Source organism: Lepidothrix coronata, unplaced genomic scaffold (genome assembly GCF_001604755.1).
Source record: "Lepidothrix coronata isolate B3197 unplaced genomic scaffold, Lepidothrix_coronata-1.0 Scaffold119, whole genome shotgun sequence".
NCBI lineage: Eukaryota > Metazoa > Chordata > Aves > Passeriformes > Pipridae > Lepidothrix > Lepidothrix coronata.
This window is the reverse complement of record NW_016690299.1, coordinates 1,093,250-1,101,747: the sequence shown is the minus strand read 5'-3', so window position 1 is coordinate 1,101,747 and position 8,498 is coordinate 1,093,250.

Sequence of the window (8,498 nt, the reverse complement as noted above, 5' to 3'; positions counted from 1 at the left end):
GGAGGGACAGGACACAGGGAGTGGCTTTGAGCTGGAAAGGGGGAGATTTAGGTGGGATATTGGGAAGGAATTCCTGTCTGGGAGGGTGGGGAGGCCCTGGTATAGGTTTCCCAGAGTAGCTGTGGCTGCCCCTGGATCCCTGGAAGTGTCCAAGGCCAGGTTGGAGCAACCTGGGCTGGTGGAAGGTGTCCCTGCCCATGGAAAAGTGGTAGAATAAGATGATCTTTAAGGTCTTTTCCAACCCAAACCATTCCAGGATTCTGTGAAACCCCCCAGAAGCAACCTGGGGTAGTGAAAGGTGGACCCAGATTTATCTCCACGCTGGATGAGGAGAAATCAAAACTTTCCACCGCTCATAAAAGTGAATTGTATACATCCAATTTATGCTAAAAAAAATTCAATTCTTCTGATCAAAATAATGCTGCAATAAAATACCTTAAGTAGAAACCTTGATGCCAAAGTTATTTACGGCTCCAAAGTGATTTATTTTTTATTATTTACGGTTGAACCATCTGAATATCTTTGTGTTGCATAAATTTCCCCCCAAATATTAGGTTATATAACATTTCATAATATTCATCGCAGCAGAAAAGATACAATCGAGCCATTTGACCATTATTAAAATGTGAATTACAAGCAATCCCCTCTCTCTTATTGTTGCAGTTCTTTTGTAATTTCTGAAGCCACAGGAAATTTAATAAATCTTCGCAGGACTTAATAAAGAGCAGCAGATTTATCCAGGCACTGAGATATTCATTTAGGCTTCAGAGCCCTGTTGAATTTATTTCTGTGGGATTCCTCACCTCCAACTAGCTCCTGGATTTATTGCATTCTCCCCAGTGCTCCTCAGAGCACATGGAAGGTTCTTGGAAGACTGGGCTGTGCTGGTGTTGTGTCCAACAGGTAAATCATGGAATCATGGAATGGTTTGGGTTGGAAGGCACTTTGAAGATCATCAAGTTCCAGCTACCTGAGATGGGCAGGGACACCTTCCACCACCTCAGGATGCTCCAACCCGGCCTTGGACACTTCCAGGGATCCAGAGGCAGCCACAGCTTCTCTGGGCAACCTGGGCCAGGGTCCACAGGGAACAATTCCTTCCCAATCTCCCATCTCTCCCTGCCCTCTGGCAGTGGGAAGCCATTCCCTGTGTCCTGTCCCTCCATGCCTTGTCCCCAGTCCTTCTCCAGCTCTCCTGGTTCCCTTTAGGCCCTGCAAGGGGCTCTCAGCTCTCCCTGGAGCCTTCTCTTCTCCAGGGGAACCCCCCCGGCTCTCCCAGCCTGGCTCCAGAGCAGAGGGGCTCCAGCCCCTCAAAAATCTTCCTCCTCTGGCCTTGCTCCAACAGGTCCCTTCCTTTCTTTTGCTGAGGACTCCAGACCTGGTTGCAGAGCTCCCAAGAATTGTGAGAATTTGTGGGTGTTTTGCTTGGAAACATCTCCTGGAGCCCTCCCGGAGCAAGAGGCCCCAGACTCCAAAAAGACCCCAGTCAAGTAGAACATGGACAAGAGCTACAAATAAAATAATGCCATGAAGATAATACAGACGTAAAATTACTGCTTGAAAATATCCCTTTAAAAGAGAGAAGATATCCAAGTGTTTTTCCTGTATATGACGAAATTGGGAAGGTTCTGCCCTCAGACACAAAGTTCATGGACACACGGCCTGAGACTTGTGAGGAGACTCAAGTTGAGGTCACCTCAAACCTCTCTTTGCAGGAAGGTGGGACCTCACCAAGCAACATCCCAGGACATTTGATTTGTGGGAACATTCCTGTCTCCAACACATTGGCAATTCAAACCCTCCCTTGCATCCCCGACAGCTTTGGACAACAAAATCAGAGTTATTAAAAAGTCAAAAAAATTTTACTATGGGGCCTCTCGATAAGGAAGAGGAAATGAGTTGATTGAAGTAGCTGGAAAGAGAAATAATGAAGATTTGATTTGCCTCACCACTGAAAATACAACATTTCTTTATCCAAGGGCACTTGTCGTGGGAGCTGAGAAGGAGGCTTTGACAAGAGCCTGAAGCCTCTGTGGAAGCTGTGAAAAAAAAAAAAAAAACAACAAACCCACAAGAAATTTGAGAACAAAAAACCCTCAGGAGAAAATAAAAAAAAAAAATTCCGAGGGTTTGAAAAGAAATCGAGTGTAAAATAATAAGAAATAAAGTCACATTTCTTCGCTCTGGTGAGATAGGATACACATGAGGACTGGAGTGCTGACTTTAAAGAGAAGGAGGATAAAATAAACTATGGATATTAGCATTTTATATTAATAGAAGTGCCTGTAGATTGCAGAATTCTCTCTGTGCAGCACAGATAATTCAACACACACTTGTTGTTGAAACCTTTGAGAAAAGTGGTTTTCCCTCTAAGATCTGAAGGTCATTCCTTTCTTCCTCAGAAAAGCCTGGAAAATTCAAAATCTAACTAAGTCTCTGCTTGTTTGTAATAGTGAGAGATGGGAATTCCAAATGGGATTTGGAGAAGAGAAGGCTCCAGGGAGAGCTGGGAGCCCCTTGCAGGGCCTAAAGGGGCTCCAGGAGAGCTGGAGAGGGACTGGGGACAAGGGATGGAGGGACAGCACACAGGGAATGGCTTTCCAGGGATAGATGGGATACTGGGAAGAAATTCCCAGCTGGGAGAGAGGAGAGAGACTGGGATGGAATTCCCAGAGAAGCTTTGGCCTCTCTGGAAGTGTTCACCTGTGTTATTATTAACGACAATTATTCATAAAATGCAGAGAAGACATAATTCCATTGTGCTCCTGTTCTGGATGAGCCCTGGAAGCTGCTTTTCCTCTCTTGTTCTTCTCTGCTTGGGCATAATTGAGTTTTTTAATTGTCGATATTAATGTTTTCCTGCCCTCCCTGGCCTCTCCCATCCCCAAAGGACGTCGTGTGGGGCTTGGCCTGACAGCCAAATATATCAATTAGTGGCTTATCCTGCCTACCTTCTTGATTAAAATCCTTTCATTAAAAGCCTTTGCCCTAAAAGAGCTGGAAAACGTGGTTGTTCCTCCCATCCCTGTGGGAATGAGGTTGTTTACTGAACACTCTGTCACAAACACCAGCTTTCCATGGCCTGACAGCCCAACCCCCCCGGCCTTTTGGAAATGTTTTCCCACGGGAACGAAGCAAAGGATCTGTGGCACGTTCCTGACGTGGATTATCCTGCAGACAAGTCTCTCCACGTCCAGTGTCCTCCTTGGAAGTGCAGATGGATGTTGGGAGAGCTGCAAACCCCCCTGAGCATCACCGAGGGTTTGTGGGGCAGCCCCCAACCCACCGACCTGCTCTGGGTGATCTGGGAAGAACCAGTGGGAGGAACAGCCTGTAGGGATATCATGGAATGGTTTGGCTTGTCCCTCTGGACAAGGACACACCATCAACCAGCAGCTCATTACACCCTGCAGACAGACCCAGCATAATAATAAAAACTCATAATAAAACTCCTCTCTTTAGAGAAGTTATTTTCCCCTCAGGCTCCTACTTGGCTCCTTTTCATTTCATCAAATAATAATAATAAAAAAAAAGATCTGTCAGTATTAAATATTTAAAAATCAAACGTGCAAAGGACAATATTTTTGTTCATGTTCGTTTTCAGGTTTATATTTCTCTCCATGAGACTCTGGAAACTGATACTGGGGGAATGTTATCCTTGCAATGAGAATTCCTCCTTTCAAATGAAGATCTGATCAGGAGCTATTTTTCTCCAAGGCAGTGGACAGGAGCTTCCTCTTGGATTAAAGCAGAGGAAACTGCAGGACCTGAGCAGAGTTTTCCAACTTTAACGCTGAGAATTTTCTCATTTATTACCTGCCATGCAGTTTTTTCCTATTGTTATTACTGTTGATTGCAGAGTTCTCAATGCTTGTTTTTTTTTCTAATCAATGCTCTTTCCTCCTTATTTATTCATCAACTCCACAGGCCAGATTTGGGATGATAGAATCACACAATCATAGAATCGATCGGGTTGGAAAAGACCTCCGAGATCATCCAGTCCAACCCTTGATGGGATGATAGAATCACACAATCATAGAATCGATCGGGTTGGAAAAGACCTCCGAGATCATCCAGTCCAACCCTTGATCCAACCCCGCCGTGGTTCCCAGCCCATGGCACTGATGCCACATCCAGTCTGTCCTTAAACACCTCCACGGACGGAGAATCCACCCCTTCCCTGGGCAGCCCATTCCAATGGCTGAGCACCCTCTCTGCAAAGAAATTCTTCCTGATCTCCAACCTCCCCCTCCCCTGGCCCAGTTGAAGACCCAGCCCTCTTGTCTTGCTGAGAGTTGCCTGGGAAAAGAGACCAACCCCCCCCGGCTCCCCCCTCCTGGCAGGGAGTTGCAGAGAGTGAGGAGGTCTCCCCTGAGCCTCCTCTTCTCCAGGCTGAGCCCCCCCAGCTCCCTCAGCCTCTCCTCCCAGCACTTGTGCTCCAGTCCCTTCCCCAGCCTCGTTGCTCTCCTCTGGCCCTGCTCCAGCCCCTCCATGTCCTTCCTGAGCTGAGGGCCCAGAACTGGACACAGCACTCCAGGGGTGGCCTCCCCAGCGCTGAGTCCAGGGCAGGAATCACTTCCCTGGCCCTGTTGGCCACCCTGTTGCTGAGCCAGGCCAGGATCCCTTGGCCCTCTTGTCCCCCTGGGCACACTCTGGCTCCTGTTCAGCTCCCTGTCCATCCCCACTCCCAGCTCCCTTCCTGCCTGGCTGCTCTCCAGCCCCTCTGGCCCAGCCTGGAGCTGCCGGGGGTTGTTGTGGCCAAAGGGCAGGACCCGGCCCTTGGCCTGCTTGAACCTCATCCCCTTGGAATCAGCCCATGGATCCAGCCTGTGCAGGTCCCTCTGCAGAGCCCTCCTGCCCTCCAGCTGATGGACACTCCCCCCCAGCTTGGGGTCATCTGCACATTTGCTGATGGTTCACTCAATCCTCTCATCTAAATCATCAATAAAGACATTAAACAGGACTGGGCCCAACACTTATCCCTGGAGACACCACTGGTGATGGATCCCAACTGGATGCAGCTCCATCCCCACCACTCTCTGGCCCTCCAGCCAGTTCCTAACCCAGCACAGGGTGCCCCTGTCCAAGCCTTTTCCAGGAGTATCCAGTGGGACACAGTGTCCCAGGTTGTGCTGAAGTCCAGACAGACACATCCACACCTTCCCCTCATCCCCCAAGCAGGTCAGCTGGTCATTAAAGGGGATGAGGTTGGCCAGACAACCCGATCTCAGAATGGTTCCTGTGGTGACAAACAGGTAATATCACAACCCTGGGTTGTGACTGCATGGACAGGGCAGGAACTCTGAGGAGAAAATGGAATATCTGCTGGTTTCCCACAAATATCCCAATAACCAGTGATGGAGGCAAAGGGAACCTTGGCAGTTCCGTGGGTGCCTGGGCCAAGGAATTGTGATTTTTAATGTTCCAGTGTGGAAATGTTTCTCTTCATGTGGAGAAAGTAATAAGTGATGGGAGAGGGAATTCTGGGGCAAAAATGTTTCTGAGGGCCTGGGAGATGCAAAATTTCCACCTAAAATTGTACCCTGTGTTTCTCTGTGGGTACAAGAGCCAAGACCAACACCTACCCATGATCTGTGATCTCCTCATGTGGTGAAGCTTCAGGAGGGAACTCCTGAATGAACTTAAAGCTCAGGGCAGCTCTGTGGGCAGATGCAGCCTTAGGGTAAATTTTGAGCAACCAAACCCTCCCTTTTAGCTGCAGCAGCCCTGGGGAGCAGGGAAATCTTTGGGATCCTGTTTTGACTTGGAACAAAGAGCTGGAACCTAAAATTTTCCATATTTTTCTTCTCTGAGGTCCCACTAGGTCCTGCTGTTGAGATGTCCCTCAGATAAGAAGTTGCTCCTGTGGTGGGGCCAAACCATGAGATAAAGCACCAAGGCCACAACTCTGAACCCAACCCCAGGGTGTCCTTTCTTGCATTCCAAAAATCCACTCCAACGGAGCAGTGAATGGTTGAATGGGTAATTTTTGAAGACCTTCCATTAAGTAAAAAAATATTATTGAATTCCAGTATAAAATGAAGTGCTCAGGACCTGCTTAACTGCTCGTGGATTTAATATCAGAGAAGAGCAAAGGGATAAAATGGGTTGGGTTGGAGGGATCTCAAAGCCCATCTTGTTCCAGAGACACTTTCTACCATCCCAGGTTGCTCCAACCTGGCCTTGGAGACACTTCCAGGGATCCAGGGGCAGCCACAGCTTCTCTGGGCAAGCTGGGTCAGGGCCTCCTTACCCTCAGAGTACAGAACTTTCTTTCTACTCTGAGATTTAACTTCCTGCTCCAAATTAACCCAATTCTTCCTATTTTCCTAAAGAAGAATGTGTGGTGTCACCTCCACCAAGACAGGATATTTGTCCAAAAACCCCTGTACTACTCCACAGCACCCAAATACGACTGAATTCCTCCTTTTTCACCACTTACCAACCACAGGCCTCTCCAAAACTCTCCCTCAAGCAGGTCCAGGCTCCACCTTGGTGGAACTCCCCTGTGTTGCTGTTCCAAATTCTTCTGCGTGGCTGAAATGGGAACTCCGAGGTGAGCTGAAGCCAATTAAAATCCATTGATCTGCAATTAAGCTCCTGCAGATGGAAATGATAAAAAATTTAAATGAAAATTGATTTTATGCAGTGTTTTGGGTCTTTTTGGTGGGTTGTTTTTTTTTTTACTTTGTCACAGAAAAAGCAGTAAAAAAAAAGAGGATAAAAAATAAGGGTTTTTTTAGATGGTTTTATGGTTTTTATAAAACAAACCAATAAAAAACTCTGGAATATCTCGGTGTTCAGGACAGCTGGAAAAAGCTGCAGCACGACAGAAGTCTTCAAATCCAGCACCTTCCTTCCTCAAAATGTTTTTGCAAGTTCCTTGACAGTTTACAGGAGTAAAACTGTGGAAGGTGATCGAGACCTGCTTAAGTTTCCTTGGCCTACCAGACTCTTTAGTTCCTCCTGGATAAGAACACACTGTTATGGGAAAAATACGGGGAAAATACAGGAAAAATACGGGAAAAATACAGGAAAAATATGGGAAATGGAGCAAAGTGCTGAAGTGTTAACAAAGCAAACCTGATACTTGGAGGTGATGGCAGGAGACTGGTGCTGGTTCCATCCCAGTTGACTTTGCTCTTGTCCCACTTCCCAAACTTCTCTGCTTGCCATTTTTCAGGTGGGTTTTGGCAGGAAGCCACCCAAAATTGCCAAATCAGTAAGAGCTGAAGCTGTGATCAGCCCTGGGGGAACCATCTGCTGGAAACTTCGAGGCCATCAAGCTCTGCCATCACTTGGAGGAGTCCTTTCTTTCCACATCTGAGCTGCACTTGAGGTCCTCCCTTCAATCTACTTGTTAAAAAAAAGCACTTCAGCAGCAGCTGGGGCTGGTTCTGAGCACACAGATGAGCCAAGTCCTGGGCCCTCCACATTTTGTTTGATGTCCAGTTCCCGAATCCCTGAGAGCAGGATCTAACTGAGCAGCTGTTCTTCCACCAGATGCACCAGGACAGGCTGAAACAAAATTATTGAGGAATATGAAAGCTGGCAGTTAGCACAGAGACATCATTAAACTCCTCACCTGCCACGATGAAAGGCATCCCGGGGTTTGTACCAGACTGAGAGGCTTCATGGAGCAGCTGTTTGAGATTATGAGCTAAAAACTGCTGGAGGAACAGGCAGCTTGGAAAAATGGGAACAAGGGATGATCCAGGTAATTGCCAGGAGGGAGGAGCTGGGGGGGAGTTGGGCTCTGCTCCCAGGGAACAAGGGACAGGAGGAGATCCATCCCAGATCCAGAGGGGCTCCATGGATGGCTCAGGTGGCACTTTCTCTAAATGCTAAAATAGCTGCAGCAGTAATAATGGAATATTCCCATTGGGATTATTCAGGATATACCTCCCAAAGCCCTGAAATGGCTTCACTGGAGTGTCCTGCAGCATTCCCCAGGTGCCAGATCTGGACACAAAGCTGCTGCTTAAGGTAGGAATCCCATCTTGGAGAATATTCCCCAAAAACACCGAGCTGTGTAGAGGGGTTTATGGATCCATCATCATCCATGGCATGGGGGATGATCCAAGGAGCTGGGATCTAAAGGAGAACCAGTTAATTGGGTAATTGTGCAGAACAGGGACAGGAGGAGAGGAAACGGCCTCAGGCTGTGCCAGGGGAGGCTCAGGTGGGACAGGAGGAGGAATTTCCTCCTGGAAAGGGTGGTGAGGCCTTGGCAGGGGCTGCCCAGGGAGGTTTGGAGTGCCCAGCCCTGGAATTGCTCAGAAAACCCGTGGATGTGGCACTTGGGGCTGTGGGTTAGTGCTGAACCCAGTGGTGGTGTTGGTTGATGGGCTTGATGATCTTTTCCAACCTTAATGACTCTGTGCTGAAGAGAGAAAACTTTAGAAAGTTGATTTTGATTTTTTTTTTTCTCCCTCTCCCATTCCTTTCCTTTCTTTGTGGTGCTGTTGGATGGATTTGTTTCCAGGGGGAGGGATGAG